At 41.7% G+C, this 12,725-nt stretch overlaps 1 protein-coding gene across 7 annotated transcripts in view; it reads right to left on the reverse strand.

Annotated features, from left to right (window-relative positions):
* Positions 1-9,775: 9,775 nt before the first annotated feature.
* vav2 (vav 2 guanine nucleotide exchange factor) overlaps positions 9,776-12,725 on the reverse strand; it is a 204,356-nt gene continuing 201,406 nt past the window's right edge. For all 7 annotated transcript variants that reach the window (XM_042059062.1, XM_042059065.1, XM_042059063.1 and 4 more), the window contains one exon: positions 9,776-12,725. This exon is cut by the window's right edge and continues 356 nt beyond it. The gene's annotated coding sequence lies outside the window, so the exon portion shown is untranslated.

The following is a 12,725-nucleotide window of genomic DNA, read 5'->3' on the forward strand; positions in this document are numbered from 1 at the left end:
TTCTGATATTGATCATGCATATGGCAAAGAAAGACATGAGATCGTTGGTCTTGGAATTTTGATCGCACTTAGACCTCAGATTACTTGCAGTACCCCGGCATTACCACAAGGAAATGGTCGTACGTCAAGTTTGAACCTGACGTGGAGATAAGCACTTTTCCACGTCAAAGACGGTTTTTATAAATCTGAGCGTTGGCATGGATTTGAGCGTACGCACGGTCTAAGATCAAATCTGTGCGTAAGAACGCTTTATAAATAAGGCCCCTGGTCCCAGAGTTTAAGATAAATCATGTTAACAAGAAATAAACTCATTCCTGTACCTGCAAACCACTTAAGTAAATTTACCCATGGAATGAATGGGATTCTATGGATTTAGGTGAAGAACATGTACACATAATACATTTTGGTCAGTACCATGAAGAGAAAACTGATTCAACTATATAAACCATATATTTTCTGAAAGCTTAGACCCTCAGGATGTGATCTAACATGACATGAGACATGTCCCACCCTCCTCATTAGTATGCTGCCCATGCATAACACATTGGGTATTATAAAATCAGGTATAGAGGTCTGTGCTATTTAGGAAAAACTGGTTCAACCATATAAACCATATATTTTCTGAAAGCTTACACTCTCAGGATGTGATCTAACATGACATGAAACATGTCCCACCCTTCTCATTAGTATGCTGCCCATGCATTACACATTGGGTATTAGTAAATTAAGCGTATGGCTGATACATTTTGGGCTGTACTGTATGGAGGAAAAACTAGTTAAACCACCTAAACCATACATTGTCTGAATGCATATACCCTCAAGATGTGAACTGACATGGGTTTTGACATTTGTCACCCTCCTCATGACATGATAGCCCAAAACAGTATTAGTCATATACACTATTTACCAATACTCAATGTATTATGCTTGGGCAGCATACTAATGAGGAGGGTGGGACATGTCTCATGTCATGTTAGATTACATCCTGAGGGTCTAAGCTTTCAGAAAATATATGGTTTATATAGTTGAATCAGTTTCCCCTTCATGGTACAGACCAAAATGTATTGAATTGCATTGAATTAGCATAGATTAGCACAGCTAATAAGCCTATTTGATATATTTCATGCGTATGCATGCTTTTTAAACATATATATGCTGTGTTTACAGTAGTAGTATACATTTGAAAACAGTATATAATGGTATTAATTCATAAACTTTGTCATGTTTTCTAGTATTATCTATACGGACCTGACTTTTACCATAAACTGGCACTTCAACCGTTTGGTTGAGCATGTTTTCAAAAAATTATTTAACCATGACAAATGTATATATTTTTAATGTAAGTTAATACATGTGTTATTCCACTTCATTTTAACATAATAATGAAGAAAAAAAAGTCTTACTTTTGAAAACTTGGTAGATGTGACTCCACAAAATATGGTCGAAATCGCGTAAATTAATTTCTTAAATCGCATATGATGAGAAGGTGTGGCCTTCACCATTACAGAGGTACTGAGCAAATATTTTGAGCTTAACATGTAGTGCTCAAGTGGTAGATATGGCTCCATATGTTTAAACTTAACACAGTTGGATGTTTTGGTCAGATATGGTGTCTTAAAGTGTGCTCTACCAAACGTTGAGCAGGCAGTTTAAAGAACTGCTGCTTCAATTTGCACAACGGACTAGATCCAAAGCAGAAATCCTCGGCCTTGATATTGCCAGTTTATTTCGCTCATGATAGACATAACAAGGTTGAAAAACTTGATTTTCACTGGAGGGGGTCAATGAAAATTCAATTAAATTTGACACCGTGCACCCTTTTTAATATGGCTTACACATTATTGCTGATAAAATATGAAAGCACCTCTGACACACACACCAAACCACAGAAAACCAAACACGTGACCAAACATGTTATACTGTAGCAGAATAATGCAAAACCTTCTGACTTGCCCTAGGTTTCTTTCAATTTGAGAGATATCATCGCATTGAGGTCTGCGGTTTCCATGTGCCTTGTTTGTAGTCTTTCTTTTGCTTTACTCAAACTGCTCAAAGTCTATATAGTACACAAACAGACTGTCTTCACAAAGTCTTCTGTCTGAGTTTGTGCTTTCCAATGAATCATACCAAGTGCAAACATTATGCAAGCTTGTGTTTTTTATGAGTGTACCTGTTGAGCCACTTAAAGACTGCAAACTTAAGCATATCTATCAAGGAATTCTATCAGGAATTGCTGGTGAATGTTGCCCTCTCCTTCAGAGGGTAGATATTATTATTTACATAACACAGTGAAAACTACAGGATCAGCTGTAACTGTACGTTGGCTCTCATAGGTATGTTCCCACTCAACATGTCATGCAACGTAAAGGAGATCATTGTACTGTAGATCTTTTGATTGCCAATCTCTATAAATCGTATTTACTCCACTAAAATTGGAAGCTACTTCCTGGCTTCAAGTAAGAATCTTCAGCAAATTAAGTTAAATGGTTCTTCGATCAGTCTGATTCAATTAAGATCCTTTCTGTTTTACGTTAATTTTAATTTAAGTTAATTTCCTCAAAGCTTTTAAGGTGTTTAAAGGTCATTTCAGCCCAAACGATTTCTATTCATAGTGCCTGTTTAGCAGTCCCTGTAAATTTCACACACACACACACACACACACACACACACACACACACAATGGAACGCACACAAAAACAGGCAAATTCATACGACATTATGGCCTCTGATTCAAGTGACAGATGGGAGCACAAGCTATTTTCCATAGCACATAAACACTCAACTTCTGAAAAAGTCTAAAATACACAATCTGCCAACAGTCATCTGACGAACAGGGTGCACTGTGCCAATTATTCAGGACTCACACACAGGCAAATATTGGCAGCATGAACACACCAGCTATCTGGGGCCAGTGCTAGAAATTGTAATTGGTATTCACAAACACACACACACACACTCAGTCTGCCACCTCCCCAGTAAAACATAGCATGGAGCAGCAGGGAAAGCATGTGGCACTGGGGAGTTCCTGTTGTGGAAAGAGCAACAGAAAGAGGTGAGGCAGAGTGAGTCCATCTCCACTCACCGCAGAGGCCCGCCTGCTAATACGTTTATTACCACCATATGTCTTCATCATAGACATTCAGCAGCAGGGAAACAGAGGTCTCATTAAGCTCCCTTCTGAAAAACAATCCTTGTGTGTTTATTGTCTCAGAACAAATACTGTGTTTGCTTGTTTATTTTTCTCCATTATGCAACTCTCAAATGGGTTTCTTCTGTGTAATCCGTTGCAGTGGATCTTGTAGCACGCGTGCTTGTTGCATGCTTTTCTTCATTTTTACATTCGGCTACCATTTGAATGCTGCAGTACACCATTAACTAGAACACACCGTTAATCAGGCAATTAGTGATGAGGAGAGACTTGCTGCATAGTAAAGACATATATTCAGTTTCAGAGGCACTTACAAGCCCAGATAACAAGAAAGGGTTGCCACAGGAACAGTATTTGTTCTTGAGAGTGCACAACTCCAACCAGACACCATGTCACTGGCTTGCCTTCATATTGTTCATACAGACCTAGAAGATGAGAGCAGTGTTTGCGATTATTTGATATTTACGACAGCCTCGGGCAAGCAGCAGCAAGAGCTGAGTGACTGAGAGTGTCTGTGTGTGTGTGTGTCTCTGTCTGTGTGTGTGCGTGTCTCTGTGTGTGTGTGTGTTTGCGTAAATGTGTGTGTGTGTGTGTGTCTGTCTGTCTGTGTGCCTGAGTGTGTATGTGTGTGTGTGTGTGTGTTCTATGATACTCCTGAGATGCAGTGATTCATTCCGGTAGGGAACCCCCCGCCTATGGCCCTTCACTCTGTGTGTGCGTGTGTGCGCATCAAAACTGCTTCAGGGAGAAGCAGCGGGACCTGAACCTTTTGTCTTTTCCTCGGTCTGGAGAAAACTGTGTGGAGGGTTGTTGTACTGTCAAGAGGGCAGGACAAAAGCCCGCTTGACTTAAAAAAAAAAAAAAACTTCAGTGAGAATCAACACAAGTAAATAAATAAATAAAAACTTTTTCACCATATCTGGAGTTATGAGGGGAATATTTTTGCTCTCTGAGCTATTTCTGACTGAAAGGGAGCATCGAGTCAGAAGTGTCAGTCCTGAGGAGTTTCTGTTAGAGAGCACCATGCCAACAGAAAGCAGAAGCAACACACTCTGCAATTGTACCGCAACATTGCCTTGGGCAGACTATTCAACACCGGGGCAAACCTTGAATAAAAGGCCCAGGTCAAATAGTTACTACGGCAACTAAATGAACTTATCAGTTATATCTAAAATGTGACAATAAAGGCCGTAAAACAATGCTCTGTTTTTCCTCCAAATTCAATAAAACTGCACCCTAATAGGTTTATCATGGTGCAGAACTAATTTTGGCAGGAATTCAGGAAAGGAAAAATCAGCAGGTCTTGAGTGCACTGATGCTATCCATCGAGTGATAGAGAGCTAATCCAGTGCAGCTGGGTCAGTGAAGCAAGTGAAGATGCCTCGCCTACTGAACCTTACCCACGGCACAGAAAACAGTGACAGCGGGTCTCATCCTCAGCACAGTAGGCCAACGTCGGCCCTGGCTGTTCTCAGACCAGTGCCCTTGCCTGGTCGCAGTTCCCCCTTGGCCATCTGGGCTGACAGCCGTGACCCGCTGCTGCCCTGTGGGTCACTCGACCTGAGCTGTGGCTAGAGGCAAGACCGTGAGCTGCATGGACAGTCTGCATGACTGCCATGAAAAACAATACAACAATCCTTGGTTACGTCACAGAGTCAGTGTGGTAGTCCTAACGCTGCACACTCCACAGAGCTTTTTCTGTGTGTCTATATTCGAACATCACATACATTCTGGGCTCTCAATAAATTAAATTTGTATCATTCCATTTACCTCATGTCATGTTTTACAAGTCCATGGTTGGCTAAAAAAAGGCTACTGTACTTTTCCCCCACTGGTGTGAAGTTAAGTAAGACATCAGAATGATGCACATGGTAGGCTACCACCTTACAGCTTCCCACACACAGCAACATTAACCCCACTTCATATGCACAATGACCTACTGTCGAACAAGGAATGAGCATCTTTGTAAGTGTCCCTATGGGGAAAACACTTCCATTCTTTAAAACAGGCCTTCCAGCTTGACCCACATTTTGCTGCGGATTGAAGAGACATTTAAAGGTAAAACTGTCAAAGCTAATCTGTAAACCGGCCACTCGTACTTCTCAATCGCCGTACACCCATTCAATCCAAGTATGCTTGGATCAAATCAGTGTGAATACAGCGGCACATCGCAGCAGGACGCGTTGGATGCGTTCGCATGACTGGCCAGGCATCCATCTGGAAGCCATCCTAGAGGATCGGCGCGTTTTGCTTTGCCCAGCCGCATTATCAAGCAAGCGTCAGAAGACAGCACTCCTGCCTGAACAACAACGATTTAACATAATCTTCATATATATAATATAACATAACCTTCAAAATAGTTAAAAGAGCCCGGTGCCAAATCTAAAATATATCGTTGCCATCAACCTAACGGCACAGCAGAACCCGAACCCTGACATTTAGAAGCGAAATGTCGAAGGGAAAACAGAGAGTGAGACAAATAAAAACGCAAGGGCTATATTTAGTTGATATTGCAGTCTGAAAATTATGCACAGACTGCGTGAGGTAAATCGATTGCCTGAGGCAAAGTGCACCTGAGTTTATTTCAGACTATTATGCCTAGTGCGGCTGATATGGAGGTTATATGGAGGCAACAAGAATGTATGACTATACTTCAGCGATAATATTTACATATTTATAGCCTTCTCGCAAAAAGTAAAACATGACCATCAACAAAGAAACTCACAAAATAATAGACTAGGATTGTCAAGGTTTGTAGTTTGAAAATAGACTACCCAGCTAGCGCGCAATAACGCAACTGACATATCTGATAGGGCATTCCCGAGAAGTCATCGCTAACTTCTGATTTGCACTTACTGTATGTTCCCAGTGCGTGTTAGCCCACAGAGATGATGAGAGCCTACGCTAGGCTACTACAACTTATATTCTGGAGGACTTATAATAAAGATACCAGCCAGTGAGAAAAGTGTGATTTGGCAACAGCCTTTGCCCGAGAATAAACGGTACACTACACAGTCAATTTCGAGTCGATCGACTCGACTCAGAGGGATACAATGATCAGCGGCCATAGTCCTGGCGTTCTAAAGAAACATGCTGCGACATCAGATATATCGAATCAAATGGTCTTTAGCCAAACTCATAACACTAACAAGTCCATGGCTGTGGTATAAGACGCCCAAAATCGTATAAAAGTTGTCTGTGATCGTTTAAATGCATTCAGTCAATATCAGAAAAGTTATCATATTTATTCATAACCTACAATGTATCTTCGTATACTTGTTTTAAGATAGGCTACAGTGGCGGACAGTATTGGTTACATATGAACACAAAACGCTGACCACATGGCCAATCTACATTTACTATATCTGACTTTGAGGAATAAAAGTGAAATAGCGTACCTGCAATTCATCTGCACAGACGGCGACGGTGGAGACAATTGGCCGTGCGTGCACCAGTCTCGCATGAGATCCCTTATTTCAATCTAGTTGGTAGACACATCGTGTAGCAGGGGAACACATCGACAGTCTCAACCACCTCTGCCTGGCTGCGACCACGTCAGTTGCACTCATAAGCGAGCGAACGAGCAAGAGAGTGGTGGTGGGTGGGGGGGGTCGATGTTGTGGGTGGGTATTTCAAAATACTCCAGGCTTGTGGGTTTGACAAAAATAGCTGCATTGTACCATGCCCATGATATCCAAAAATTAAGATATGCCTTAAGCCTAATTTGTTCTAATCATTCAACTGTATTTTTACATTGTACCTACACAAAAGCACCTACACAACAGCAAATTTGACATGGTCTGAAATCTGGTGGTGTAGGCTAGGTCTGTCATGGAGACTTGAATAATATTCTATCTAATAGTCTTAAATGACAAAAAACTCCATGTCTGACTATATGTGGTAAGAATTTGCACCTTCTCTTGGGTTGTACAACATTTCTCCTTGTGCCCTTTAGAGCACTGCTGTGGACCCCACCCATAGTGATTTTGCACAATGAGAGGAACTGTCCATCAGCTGGAGTTCCTGTGCAATTATATGCCCCCATTTGAGGGTATCTCAGCCTGTTTTTGTGTAGGCTAATCAGCTCTGCATGGCGAGCCCCAATAAGGCAATGAAAGCAGAGGTCCAGTAGCCTAGAAATCTAGACGCACCCTAGCGGCGGCAAATTAATTTGCTCAGGCTGTACGTCTAGTACCAAACCATAGGGATTTCTATTGGCTGACGCCGTGGACGTCATCCAATCACAGCGCTCTATTTTGTTAGAGAGTCTTAAGGCGGGCATAACAGGATAACGACTGTCCTGCGACAGTGAACAACAAGGAAGGTGGCTATGGCGAACGAAGAGCGGTTGTTTGAATCGGCGTTGGCGTCAACTTTGGTGGAGTTGGACTTGTGCTTTTCTTTGAAAGTTGAAAGTTGAGCAACACAATGCACTTAAGTCATTCCTTTCGAAGAAGGATGTATTTGCCGTTTTGCCGACCAGATACTGATATGGTCGTAGCGCTGGCCTATTGCATGCCTAGTTAGTTTGAAAGACAATTCTCTGCCCGCCCCTTGGATTAAGCGAGTGGTTCGATTCCAGACTATACATTTCAATGATATAGGATGGCCCGCCAGGCAAGAGGTCCAGTGAATGGAGGATGTGTTGGCGTAACTGAAATGAGACGTGATTAAAACTCCTTATTCCAGGTGATAAACATCATTCCAATAACTCAGGGTCTATGTCTTTCAAGGCATTAGTCTATGTTCAGATCACCCACCCTGGGATACCCCAGTCTTTCTGGGAAGGGCTCTCTTCTGTCCCAGACAGCCTCTGGTTCAGATCAACACTCAACCATATTTCAGCATTCCTTCACAATCTCCTCAGACTCCCCTTTAATCCTCAGTATTTTTTTCAGCAGGATGCCTACTGTGGTAGGCTTTGTCATACTGGGAGCAGAATATTTTTCTTGACTTCTTCCCAAAAATGTTCAGCTAAAACATGTACCTCTATTATTTTCATAAGAGACTGGAACAAGTGATTTCGTCAAATAATAAAACAGTTTTAAACATGGTCCCCAGGCTGAACAAAGCATGCAGCATGTTATAAGACTGTGGTTCACCACACTTTTAATTTAGTGATGGGCAACAAGTTTGATATAAAGCAATTCTAAGAAAACAAGATTATTTGGTAATTTGCCAATTCGTCACTCAGCTTACCTCATGGGAGACTGAAACAATCTTGTAAGATCTATAGTTAAAATATACAAATGTCCAGAAGGGCTCTGCCAATGATTCAGATCGTAAAAAAAAAGACTGCCTACATGCAACACTGCTCATTGTAGGACTCACTCACAAAAGCAGAGACATTTAAAAAGAGAACTTTAGAGAAGACGGCTAGATGTTGGTGCACTTCACTCTTGCTTTTGAGGCACATGGGCATTTAACCTAAATATACCAGTCAATACTCAGCAAAAACATGATTGTAGGTCACCAAGGGTTCCTTTTCATTATCAGTGTAGTAATGTGTCCAGATTGAGGGCTTGTAGCCACAATGTAACAGCACCAGGGCCTTGGTTGACCTATATTCTGCCATCAAAAATAGTTCAGTGGTCATGTCATTTTTTTCGTGCCAGTGTTAGGATGGAGAATCAGTCACCATGTGGAGTTTCTATACATTTACATTTAGCAGACATGTTTAGAGAATCAGTAATTTTGCAGTAGGTCTATTGATACACATTTACATCAAAATTTCAGCTAACCACATGGTCTTGGTATTTCCCTCGCCTTTGTATACCAAGAACACACCACATAGCATCTTATAAATTGAGCATACACACTGGTTTACTTTGGTCCTGTGTCCATGCAAGTAGTGTTCCCTGTTTTTTCAAATAACAAATGACTAAATAAGTAAACACACTCACTTGGCTTTAAATGAGTTTGAAAGGGCCTATCTGTGTGTATGTGTAAAAAACATCCCCCTCGTCAGCCATTCACAAGGTAAAACCACAAGCCTCTACCACTTTAGACAGACATTTCCCTCAGGGATTAAGCCAATTAGATCACTGCCATAGTCACAGTGAGTGGGCATTAAAATCCATTTAGCTTCCCAAGACATTTAGCTGTGTTGGAGAAGCAGGTGAATCTACGAGCAACCAAGTCCCTTATGACAATGACTAACTGTCTGACTGACGACTAGGCCTACTCCGAAATGTGGTGTCTAGTTTTAGGGAAATAGTGATTTGGCTCCCCATAGTGGTAGAAATGTACAGTACAACTGTGCCTGGGACAGCTTGTTTATTTGAACGGCAGGCACTTAGGATGAAGATCTATGATATAATAAATTCCTCTCTGAAGTTACTGCTCAATTTAAATGAGAGGGACTGTGGCTCCATAACTCTTCAGCTTTATGTGATTCTTTGCTGCCACAGACTTCCTCTGCCAGCAGTTTGGAAGTTGGTGACTGTGGTATGTGTTTCTCAGAAGAGAGTGTATCTGTTTGAAAGACAAAAGTGTGTTTTTCAATTAGAACATAGTTCTGCTTGCTGGTCTGCTTTTTAGTGAAGAGTGAATAAACAATGATCTACAGTAAATACACAGTGTAAGTTTGTTTTAGGTCAGGACATCAATGATTATACTAGGCCAAAATATAGACAAAAGAGAAATATTTATTTCATGATAGAGCTCGGTTTGGAAGTAAATTACCATTCAAAAAGTACACAATTAATTTATTTTCTTAAGGATTTACTGACATGAGTTGTAATATCTATTTACCACATGCAATGGGTTTTCTCCACTACACAAAAGCTACTAACCCCCTACGCCAGTAACTCCACCGCAATCAGTTATGATCACTGAGGTGAAGGAGCAGATCTGTACGAAGCGCACACACACTCCTCTCCTTCTCTCTTACACACACAAACACACCGTACTCAACCCACTCACACTCAGTAAAACAACCCTTGGTTTCTCAGCCATTGCACAGATCATAATAATTATTTATAATATTTATCAGTAGATGACATGAAGGGTTGGAGTCTGCACCTGGCTCAAGAGATGACAGAGATGACGTATAGCGTCTCTGCTGCACACCACAGCTCTCTTCTGCTTCTCTCTCCACAGCCTGCCCACTCCCACTCTCACCTGGATGCACACACTCACACAGTGACTCAGTTTTGCTATTACTAGAAAACTAAATATGTCTGGCTTCATTGGATTTGGACCATTTGCATCCTGTGGACATGACATCTTCAGTCAAGGTATGGAAATGGTGACCAATCAGCACCTTGGACAGCAAGAGAAATGCACATTTAGCCTGGAGAGGAGGCTTGTCTCACTGAACGGAACACTTGGCAAATGTAAAGATGTTTTAAACTCAAGACCTGTCTTGGGTTTGTTGCACCGTGTAAGAATCAGATGGAAAGTTGGTCTTGTAAGACGAGTACACAATAAACAATGTTCCTCTTAAAAAATCTAATGTGCTCTCTTTAGCACTCTGGTTATAAGCTCACTCTTGATTGTAAGGTTCTGACTGGCCATCTCAATACCTGTTGCACCAAGTGTCCATCCACCTGGACCATAGCAGTAGCTCAAGTATATATAGAGAGAGGGACATTTGTGCAGAAAGCTAAGACATATGACACTTTGACATCATGGATACCATGGCAAGAGTTGTGGTGTAAGAGCCTCATATGTCCAATCGAAAGCCAGAAGAAGAAACTGGTATCCAAACTGGCTGTTTGGATTCAATCAAACGGAGTTGAAGGGTTGTGTAGGTAGTAACCTGTGGCTGACACCATTATATACAGCGGTCCATAGACTTGTGTTTGAGTGTGTATGAGTGTGTGTGTGTGTGTTTAATCTCGGTTTAGTGACACTCAGGGTCAGCTGAAGTGTCCTGTTAATTCCTGTGCTTGTTGTTTTCTTCTTTCCTCCAGTGTCATTCCAGAGTCCGGTAGACGAGGTGTCCGGTAGACGAGGTGAATGTCACAGGAACGTCATGAGAACACATGGGCACACACACACATACTGTACAAGTAAACAACCAGTGTTGCCAGTGTCATACGGAGCATGTTGTGAGGACGGGTACAGCGTGCGATCCCCTTTGCCTTTCTCAGTGACTGAAGGGGCACTGGAAGGAATTGTGGGATATGTAGTTCGAAAGTCTCGTCCATCCCACAGTCTCTGACCTCCAGAAACAAGCCAATCAGTCGTAGCACCGTGTTATCACACTCATAAGGCAAAAGACCACATGACTGTCACCATGACATAACAAGAACATGATAAAGTTCATTCCAGAATGAACCAGTAGAGAGTATTCTTCATAAATGCTTTCATTTGGCATTATTTTTAAAACAAAAGTTAACCAGCTGTCTGAAGATGTTCTCTTTCTTTTCTCCAAGAGAGGTGAAGAGTGTGTCTGTGCAAACAATTAAAAAACAGAATTCAACAAATATCCAGACAAAAAAGAAAATACAATAAAATAAATTCCCAGAAAAAAAAATACACCCCAGTCACCGTAATATCAGTGCACACATTGGCATGTTTGTGTTTGTGTTCATTTGTTTCTTTTCATGATGACTCTAATTTTCCCTTTTTATTTATTCAACTAAAACGTCCCCTGACGTAAGGTGCCGACACCCCCTGACCACTGTATGTGTGTGTGCATGTGTGTGTGTGTTATTTCTTTCTATCATCTATCTGTGTCCTGTGACTTGTCCTGGGTAAGAGAGGAAACCCTATGCAAACATCTACACCCTCAGAAACAGCTGTGAGGCCAGATGCTTAGAACAATGATCGCTCATGTGCATGCTAGTCATGATGAGATGGTGAAAGTGAGGGCAACGAGTTCCAAGTCTTTCCATATCTCCTTCCAGATTTCAGGAAGTCTTGGAAGAGACATGGTTTGGTGGAATTGAGCCCTTTTCTGCTCTTCTTTCTGTGTTTTGTTTCCCTTCTCTCTCTCTCTCTCTCTCTCTCTCTCTCTCTCTCTCTCTACCGTTCCGTGCTCTCCTCTATATTAAACTGTCAGAAGTGTTGAACTCTCTTAAAAGGCACCATGTTCATGGAGACAGGGCATATGTGCACATGTCTGAATGTATATCAGTATAAGTTTGTGTGTGTGTGTGTGTACTGTATGTGTGTGTATGTGAAAGAGAGAGTGCAGTTTCCGTGCAAGACGACACACTCCGTCCCCCCCCCCGCGCAAAAAGGCATCACCATGACAACTAAGGCAAATTCTTTGTCGTAAAGAAAAGCAAAGTGCATCTTTTCTTTGAACTCCTCCCCACCCCTCCCTCTCTTGATTCTTCTCTCTCTGTCACCGTCTCTGGCGTGCTTTTTGAAAGGCTTACAACTCACCCCACCTTGCACAATTGTTTTTTTTTTAATATAATTACTTTTTTTTCTCTTTAAATAAATTATCTATACATATATATTTCCCCACCCAACTCCCAATAGGCTAACAGCAAAACCCAGTGGATGATACTACTGTACAGAGGCAAAGCTTTCCCTCTGGTCTCTGTGCATGGCAGTGGGACTCTGGTCCGAAGGAGGAAGTGGTCTCAGAGCCCTAAGCACATAGTCTGGACTTCACCCT

This window comes from Alosa sapidissima, chromosome 13 (assembly GCF_018492685.1).
Source record: "Alosa sapidissima isolate fAloSap1 chromosome 13, fAloSap1.pri, whole genome shotgun sequence".
NCBI lineage: Eukaryota > Metazoa > Chordata > Actinopteri > Clupeiformes > Clupeidae > Alosa > Alosa sapidissima.